General features: G+C 32.6%; 1 pseudogene; it reads right to left on the reverse strand.

Annotated features, from left to right (window-relative positions):
- Window positions 1-4,371: 4,371 nt before the first annotated feature.
- Window positions 4,372-4,490, reverse strand: LOC118603657 (annotated as a pseudogene).
- Window positions 4,491-8,927: the final 4,437 nt, after the last annotated feature.

The following is an 8,927-nucleotide window of genomic DNA, read 5'->3' on the forward strand; positions in this document are numbered from 1 at the left end:
TATGTACCTTACAACAAAACTTTGAAATATATGAAGCAAAAATTTTCATAATTAAAAGGAAAAGTAGACAATTTCACAATCATTACTAGAGATTTTAATACCCCGTCTTCAGCAGTTGATAGAATAATTATACCGAAATAATCAGTGGCCTATACATTGAAACAGATGTTTTGACAGACCATAAAAAAGTCTCAATGCATTTAGAAATATTAAAAACATTGATGCCACAAAATAAATAACAATAAAATATTACCGCCTTGCCAAATATTGGCAAATTAACCCATGCTCTTGTAAATGGATTAAAGGAGAAATCACAAGAGAATTAGAAAATAGTTCGAACTGAATGGTACTAAAAATATATCAGGTTCTGTGGTATGTAGCTAAGTAAGTAGGCTTTAGAAAGGATTTTAAATCTTGAATGCATATGTTAGAAATTTAGAGAGAAAGCTATAGTTCTAAATGCTTTAATGACACAATAAAGATCCATAATAAATTACCTAAAGTTCCACCTTATGAAGCTAGAAACAAAAGACAAAATAAACCCAAAATAGGTAGGAAGAAGAAAATAATGAAGAGCAGAAATCAATGAAATATATAACAAACAATAGGTAAAATTAACAAAGTTAAATCTCTTGTATTCGTCTTCTAAGATTTAACCATACGATCCTGCTGACACAAGAATCTAGGAAGAGAAGCTTTCTAGGATTTCAGAACCTGTGTACAAGGGGGAGCTTAGAATGGCAGAAATGGTGCTGAGTACAGGTACATATATTTAGAGACCAGCAATTTCAGCCATAAACTCCTGTGCGGTACAAAATCCAGTACCGCAGGGACTCTGTTGAAATTTACTATTTCTTCAGCCTCTAGTGCATTATTAGACACATAGAAACTACTGACTACTTAGTGAATGGCAAGGTAATAGTAACAAATAGGGTTGTTGACCTTAAATTCTCCTATTGGATATGTCATCCTGGGTGAAAGAAACGAGACGAAAGTCACAGGCATGGGAAAATGTGTGTGTGTGTATGTGTGTGTGTGTCTGTGAATAACTTCAACTGATTGTAGGTTTCAATCTTTGATCTTCTGTTCTCCCCTAATATTCTTTGCCTTAACAATGGTTGATATAATTTAACAGGAAATGTGACATTTCTATTTTTACCAAGAAGTGTTAAGTGGAAAGATTCTGGGAATTCTCCATAGGTAATTAAAATTACATGAGCCCAAGATGTCCAAGTCACTAATTATAAAAAAAAATATAATTTTATTCAAAAAATTATTTAGTAATTATAAAATATAGACTAGTTAGGTTTGGGCCAGTAATGTCTTTCTACTTTTTAAGATAATGTATCCTTGGAACAGTCATTAGTAACAACTTTCATTATGACTTTTCAATTTTCCAGAAAGCCACTTACCACAAAATAATTGTTTTTTATTTTCATCAAGGAAAAATCTTAATCGTAATAGTGTGTGTGTTATATTGTATAAATCGAGGACATTTAGAGAAAGCAAAGTGATGTATGATTTCAGATTTAAAATAATTATTGGTAAAAACATTTAATCTGAGATCTACCCTCTTAACAAATCGTAAGTGTACAGCACAGTATTGTTCAATCATAGGTACAATGTTGTACAGCAGATCTCTAGAACTTATTCAACTTGCATGCATAATTGAGACTTTATGCTTGTTGATTTAGCAACTTCCCATTTCCCTCCTCAATGACACTGATCTTCACAATGATTTCATCACCTATGACACAAAAAGCCCAGGTAACAATAACGAAAATAGGCAAGTGGGACTACTTCAAACTAAAAAGCTTCTGTACAGAAAACAACAGAGTGAAAAGACAGCCTATGCTATGGAAGAAAATGTTTACAAACTATATGTTATATAAGGGGTTAATTTCCAAACATATAAGGCATTATTAGAACTCAATAGCAACAACAACAAAACCCTAATAGCCTAATTAATTAATTAATGGGCTAGAGACTTGTATATACATTTATCCGAAGAAGACAGACAAGTGGCCAGCAGGTATACAGAAAGATGTTCAGTATCATTGATCATCAGGGAAATGCACGTTAAAACCACAATGATACATCATTGCATGCCTATTAGAATGGCTATTATCAGAAAAATATACAAGTGTTAGTAAAGATTTGGGGAAATTGAAACTCTTGTATACTTTGCTAGAAAGGCAAAATGGTCTAGTCATGATGGAAAACAGTAAGGACTTTCCTTAATTAAAACAAAACAAAATGGAACTAGAATATTATTTAGCTTTTTTAATATTAAACTTTTTATTGTGAAATAATTATACGTTCACATGCAGTTCTATGAAACAATACGGAGAGTTCTTATGACCCACTTTACTCAGTTTCTCCCAATGGTTACAACTTGCAAGACTCTACTCCTATAATACCTCAACCAGTATGTTACCATTTACATGGTCAAGAAACAAAATATTTTCATTGCCATAAGGATTCTTCATGTTGTTTTTTATAGCCACACTATTTCTTTCCAGCTACAACCCTTTTAACAGTATGTAACCTTTTGGAACTGGATTTTTCCACTTAGCTTAATTCAGTGGAAATTCTTCCAGGTGTGAGTATCCATAGTTCATTTCTTTTTTATTGCTGAGTGGTATTCCAAGGTATGGATAAGCCACTGTTTGTTTAATCATTTGTCCATTGAAGGGCAACTGAATTTTTTTCAGTTATGGGGTGTTATAAATAAAGCTACTATAAACATTCATGTACAGTTGTGTGTGTGTGTGTGTGTGCGCGCGCGTGTGTGTGTGTGTGTAATTCTTAATTCCTATGGGGTAAAACCCAGGACTGTACTTTCTGGGTTATATGGTAATTATATATTTAGGTTCTTAAGAAACTGTCCAGCTGTTTTCCAGAGTGGCTGTACCATATCATAATCTCATCAACAATGCCCCAGCAATCCAATTTTCTGTGTCCTCACTAGCTTTTGTTGTCACTATTTTTTGATTTAGCTATTCTGATATTTACATAATGGTATCTCATCATAGTTTTAATTTGCATTTCCCTAATGTCTAATTATGTTAAACATTTTTCATATGCTTATTTGGCATCTGTATGTTGTTTGTTGAAATGTCTGTACATGTATTTTGACCATTTTTTAATCTGACTGTTTCTTTTTACAGTTATGTTTTGAGTGTTCTTTATATATTCTAGATCCTAGTTCTTTTTTTCTTCCAGTCTGTAATTTGTCTTTCAAGCCTCTTAACAGAATCTTTTCCATAGCAAAAGTTTTAAATTTTGATGATGCCCAATTTATCATTTCCTTTTATTGATTATGCTTTTGATATCTTTGCCTTACACTTAGCACCTAGCTCTAGATACTTAAGATTTTCTCTTATTATTTTTCTACACTTTTCCCATGTTTAATTTATATGTATGATCCATTTTGAGTTAATTTTTTATAAGGCTTGAAAACTGTCTAAGAGACCTATTTCATCTTCCCACAAGCAGAAATAAAATTTCAGACTTCTGAGAATATGTGAGAAGAGGCAAGGAAGATGAGAGTGCTAATTACATGGGGAGCACACTATCCTGCAGAAAACATGGGCCCTGGATTTGAAAGGTGACAATCTGTGTCTAATGACACAACGTAATGTAAAATTCATATTAAAATTATTGTTTTACTTTCTTTGCATGGTTATTTTGAGGATAAAATAATAAAATCAATGAAAGATTTGTAAGTTGCAAAGTCAATGTAAATTGGAATTATTTTTGTGATTGGGTGCAGCCAATTACAAGAGGGACACCTGGAATGGCTGTAGTACAGGCTGCATAGGGGTTATAGTTTATGTTTCCTACTTGCCTATTTCTCCATATTGAAGAAATCTGTGTTCCTCATTCCACCAATTATCTGGCTCTGTGTATCTGAAAACAAGTTAGTAGGCTTTCTTTTTGAAATTTTTTATTGCTCGATCTGGCAGTTTCCTAGATAATCTCCTTTTCATGCATCATCAATGGAAAGTATATCAAAGAGTAAAGTTTTGCTTACATTTCCAACACCTGAGAAGAAGAGACACGATGTAATTCTTATTCCTTAACCTGTAGTAGGCAAAATAGTGTCACTCCTCCAAAGATATCTATGCTTTAGTCCTTCAAACCTAGAATTTGTTACATTACATGGAGTGGGGGGACTAAGGGTATTAATCAGATGACCTTAAGATAAAGTGATTAGTCTGGATCATCCAGGTGTGCCCGATGTAATCACAAGCATTATTTGTTTGTTTGTTTGTTTATGTGAGGCAATTTTTTGGTTGACTTCGCAGATTGCAAGGACCTTGTCAGCTTACAATCCCTTGTTTTTTATTTATTTATTTTTGTTTTTTATGTCTACAGCACCTGGTCTTCCTAGATGGTCTCCCATCCAAGAACTAATCAGGCTTGACCCTGCTTAACTTCTAAAATCAGATGAGATCAGGCATGTCTATGGTGGCATGGCCGTAGACCGCAGGCATCTTTTAAAGTGGAAGAGGGAGGCAGGGAGGAGGTTGGAATCGGAGAGAGATTTGAAGATGCTATATTGCTTAACTGCAAGCCAGGGAATGCAAGCAGCCTTTAAAAGCTGAAAAAGGCAATAAAATAAATTCTCTGCTTAGGTTTCCAGAAGGAATTCAGCTTTGCCAATACCTCGATTTTAATCTAGTGAGACCCAATTTGGACTTCTTATCTCCAGAAATGAAAGATAATAAATGTGTATTATTTTAAGTAAGCAAGGTTGTGGAAATTTGTTACCACAGCAATAGGAAGCTGACTCAATGATGAATTATTATTTAAATAAATCAAAATGATACAATATTTTTTATTTCCATGAACTCCTAGAGTACTGCATCTATCCCTGTCTCTTACTTAGTCTCTTCGGTTTACTGTACTAGATGGAGTGTGTAGCATATAGCATATAGCTGAAAAATAGGTTACATTAATACATGAACATCTTCCTCTCATTCTAATTTGATTCATCATATCTTTATTGAATACCCTATTGTGTGCCGACCATTCCAGTTTTTGGAATGCTGGAATTAGAGTACTGAATAAGGCACAGAAAATTCTAGTGAGGGAAATGGATACAGAGGGTGAGAAAAATGACTAAAACTTTGAAAAAATGCATTGGGTAATTAGAATAGGTAATGATATAATTTTATCGTTCAGAGAGAAGAGTTATGCAAGCTTCTAAGCAGAAGTGACATATGGATGAATTCTGAAGGATAATTACGTGTTTTTCATGCAGTAACAGGGGCTGCTAGGTAGAAGGCATAGCATTTGCAAAGGCACAAGATGTGAAACTGTAAGGCATCTGTAGGAAAGGAATGGTTTTTAAATGTAAGTGTGTATGTATGTGTGTGAACTGGGAAGACACTAGAAAAGAGGTTTGTAAATAAGCTTAGATGCCATTCTGCATAATTTGGATTTTGTTCAAAGGGAATGTAACGAGAGTAATTACAACATAAAAAGTGATGTGGCCAGATCATTATTTTAGAAATATAACACTGACTACAATGTTATAGAAGACGCATTGGATGGAGGCCAAAAGGCAGTTAGGAGGCTATCACCATAGTCAAGACTCAATGTGATGGGGGCTGACCTAGAGCAGCCACAAACATTGAGATAATTTTGCAAGGTTTTTTTTTGTTTTGTTTTCTGTTTTTAGCAGTAAACGTGAGAGTTGAATTGATGGCTGATTGTTTTTGGTAGGGAATGGTGATGGAAATGAAGATATCAAATATGTTCTGAATTGAAGTGGCTAGCAGATAGTAGTAATGTGATCTGTGATACATTTAGAAAATACAACAGTTTTAAGAGTTAATGATAATTAATGTTGAAGATACTGAGTTTGACAGAAAGACATGCAGATAAAATATAAAATAAGTGAGTAGATTTTAGGAGAGATTAAATCTAAAAATATTAATATGAAAATCTCAGATATTATTTTATTATTATCTTCTGATTCCATGGTAGTATGTGGAAGGTAAATAGCCTTTGCAACTATATAGACCTTGAACTTAGATCCCAAACTTACCTCTCATTACTGGGATGACCCAAGCAAACCTCAGTACTTTCTTCTCTGTGGAATAAGTACAACAATGCCTAGCTCAAAGAGTTTTGGAAATTAAAGAATATAATGTTTATAAAGTGTTGAAAGCATGTTATATACTCCGAAATAGTTATTTTCTTCTTTTTATAATCTCCCTTTTTTCCCTTTTATTTAATGTTGAAGTTTTTGATAATGAGGTTCATATTTTATTAATCTTTATATAAAATACGTTGCAAGTGCACAATAAGTATCAGTTAAATTTAATTATTTAAAACATTTTTAAATTTAAAAAGTCCATATTCACAGAAAACATTTAAAAATGCCAATTGTAAAAATAAAAAGTTAAAGGTTTATTTTCTCCATTCCCATCTCATCTAGATGCAAATTGTCAAAAATTTAATGTAAATCTTTGCAGGATTTTTTTTCTCTAGATGTGTAAATAGATAATAGATAGTTGGATTAATACATTGATGTCATATTAGCATTTTGTCAATCAACTTGCTTTTACCAGTTAAAAATATATGTATGGTAGATATAATGTCAGTATATGCCCTATTCCTTTTTATGGTTAGAAGTATTTCATTGTATGAGTATACTGTTATTTCTTTAACTATTCCCTTATTGATGGACATATACATTTTTTTCAGATATTTCATTATAAACAATGCTGCAATGTATATTCTTAAATATATTTCTTCATATATTTGTGAAAATATTTTCAGAGTATTTGTATACTTACATTTATATAGAAGTGGAATCATTTAGTTATAGCATATACATATCATTTGTGTTAATAGACACTGATTACATTTCAAAATGGTAATATAAATTCTCATTCAATTGTGTAAAATAATGTTAGCTAACATGTTTATTTAAAACTTGGACAAAGTGGTAACCAAAAAATGTTCAAAAGTAACTTTAATTCAGATATTTAAGTTATTCTTTCCTGGCCTTTTGGCTAAGATCAAGTGTGGATATTTAAGTTATCATTGAGATTAGGTTTCTTTCTGTTTATTGGCAACTGGTAATTTAAAAAAAAATCTATGACTTAATGCTTCTAATTATTGGTCTATAATTTAATGGTGTTTTGACTATTGCATTCTAGGTGTAATTATAAGGAGAAGAGAGAGAATGTGTTTCTTTAAAAAGAATAGACCGGAACTCTTTTACTCATAAGAGACAGAACTACTTCATGATATGCCATATCAAGGCCCTCTGGATCGCCATTGATAGTGATGTGAGTGGTGGTCATTTGTTGCTGCACAGAAAAGAACCTCGTTGAATAGATAATATTCATTTGAATTCTGCACTTTTCTCTTAGCAAAATACTAAAACAAACATAAGAGAAATAGATATTATTGAGTAATTACTAAGTGCCATATATATTACACACTTAGTATCATTGAATTTTTTCAGTAATCTCTCATTCATAGCATGTTGCAAATGTAGAGGTATAAGGAGATTAAGTTTCTAAAATTCACACATTTTTATGGTAGCTTTGAGCTTAAATTTTAAGCGATGCCAAAATCCATATTCATTTCACCATAATGTGGTGCCTACTGCTTTTTAAATAAACTAATTCCAAAATTCTAAGACACAGTCTCCTGTACACATTCAGTATTGTGGAACCTGCTTAAAGGACAGTTTGATTTTGGGCAAAAATAAAGCCTACTATTGTCCAAGGTGTCAAATGGCTGCCCAGCGAGTACTGCATATAAGTATTGCTATCATAGCTCAAAAGAGGTAAGAGACGGATTTCAATAATGACAGGTTTCCACCTGGGCCTTGGAGAAGAACAAGACTTGGGTATTTGAAAAGGGGAGACAGAGTTTTCTGGTGGGAGTATTAGCTTGGGTAAATATGAGGTGGATTTTGTATTATTGTGGTTCCAGGTAAAGATAGTGAAACAATGATACTTTGCAGCTAGTCTCAACTAAAGAAAGTCAGGATAAAAACATCATTATTTTATGTTTTTCCCTCAGGCATATAAAATATATCATGTGCTCAAACATATAGAAACTTCTCAGAAGAAGTTTCTGTATTTAATATTTAATTAAATAGTAAAAGTCGAGAGAGCATTACGAGTATGACGACAGCAACAACAACAATGAAAGATGAAGAGTTGCCGTACTGCTTTTAAAAGTCATATTTCTACGTGAAGGACAAAACTGAGCTTTTAGCAGAATAGCTGACAAGAAAAAAAAAAGAAATTACTCAAAAGCAAACTGAGGACAATGCAACTAAAGTTGCTTCCTGTAGTCATTAGAGGTATGTATAGAGAAAAGTCTATTTCACAGAGATAAGGAAATCACATTAGTGTTTTCTAATATAGAGTCATCAAAATCTATTTAGTTTTTATGGCCAGATAAAGTTTCTGACCTTATAGGAGACTTCAAAGACAGATAAGTGGGTAGATAAACCACCTCAATGGAATTTAATTAAAGCTATAATGAACACTGGTTTTGTGTTATCTAGATAAATTTTCAGTCTCTTGCAATATGTGTGATGTTGGTAGATTTCACTATAGTCAAGTTCATGCATTTGACTCTGAGATATTTGCTGATGCTGTGTACAAGAAACAAAGAAACATTTGGGGCTATTTAGAAATGGAGGCCTTAACATTCTTTGAGACTAGAGTGGTAGAAAATGAATTAGAGACAAGGGTGACAGAGTTATAACAGCTAAAAATCTTAAGAGAGTAGTATTTTCATAATAGGTATAATTTATTGAGTGCTTATTATGTGCCACAGATATTTATTAATTTATCCCTCATAATAATCCTATGAGGTAGATAAAGTCTGTTATTAACTCTGTTTTACAAAAAGAGAAACTGAGGTCTAGAATAGTAATGAGC

Source organism: Rousettus aegyptiacus, unplaced genomic scaffold, assembly GCF_014176215.1.
Source record: "Rousettus aegyptiacus isolate mRouAeg1 unplaced genomic scaffold, mRouAeg1.p scaffold_m13_p_5, whole genome shotgun sequence".
Lineage (NCBI taxonomy): Eukaryota > Metazoa > Chordata > Mammalia > Chiroptera > Pteropodidae > Rousettus > Rousettus aegyptiacus.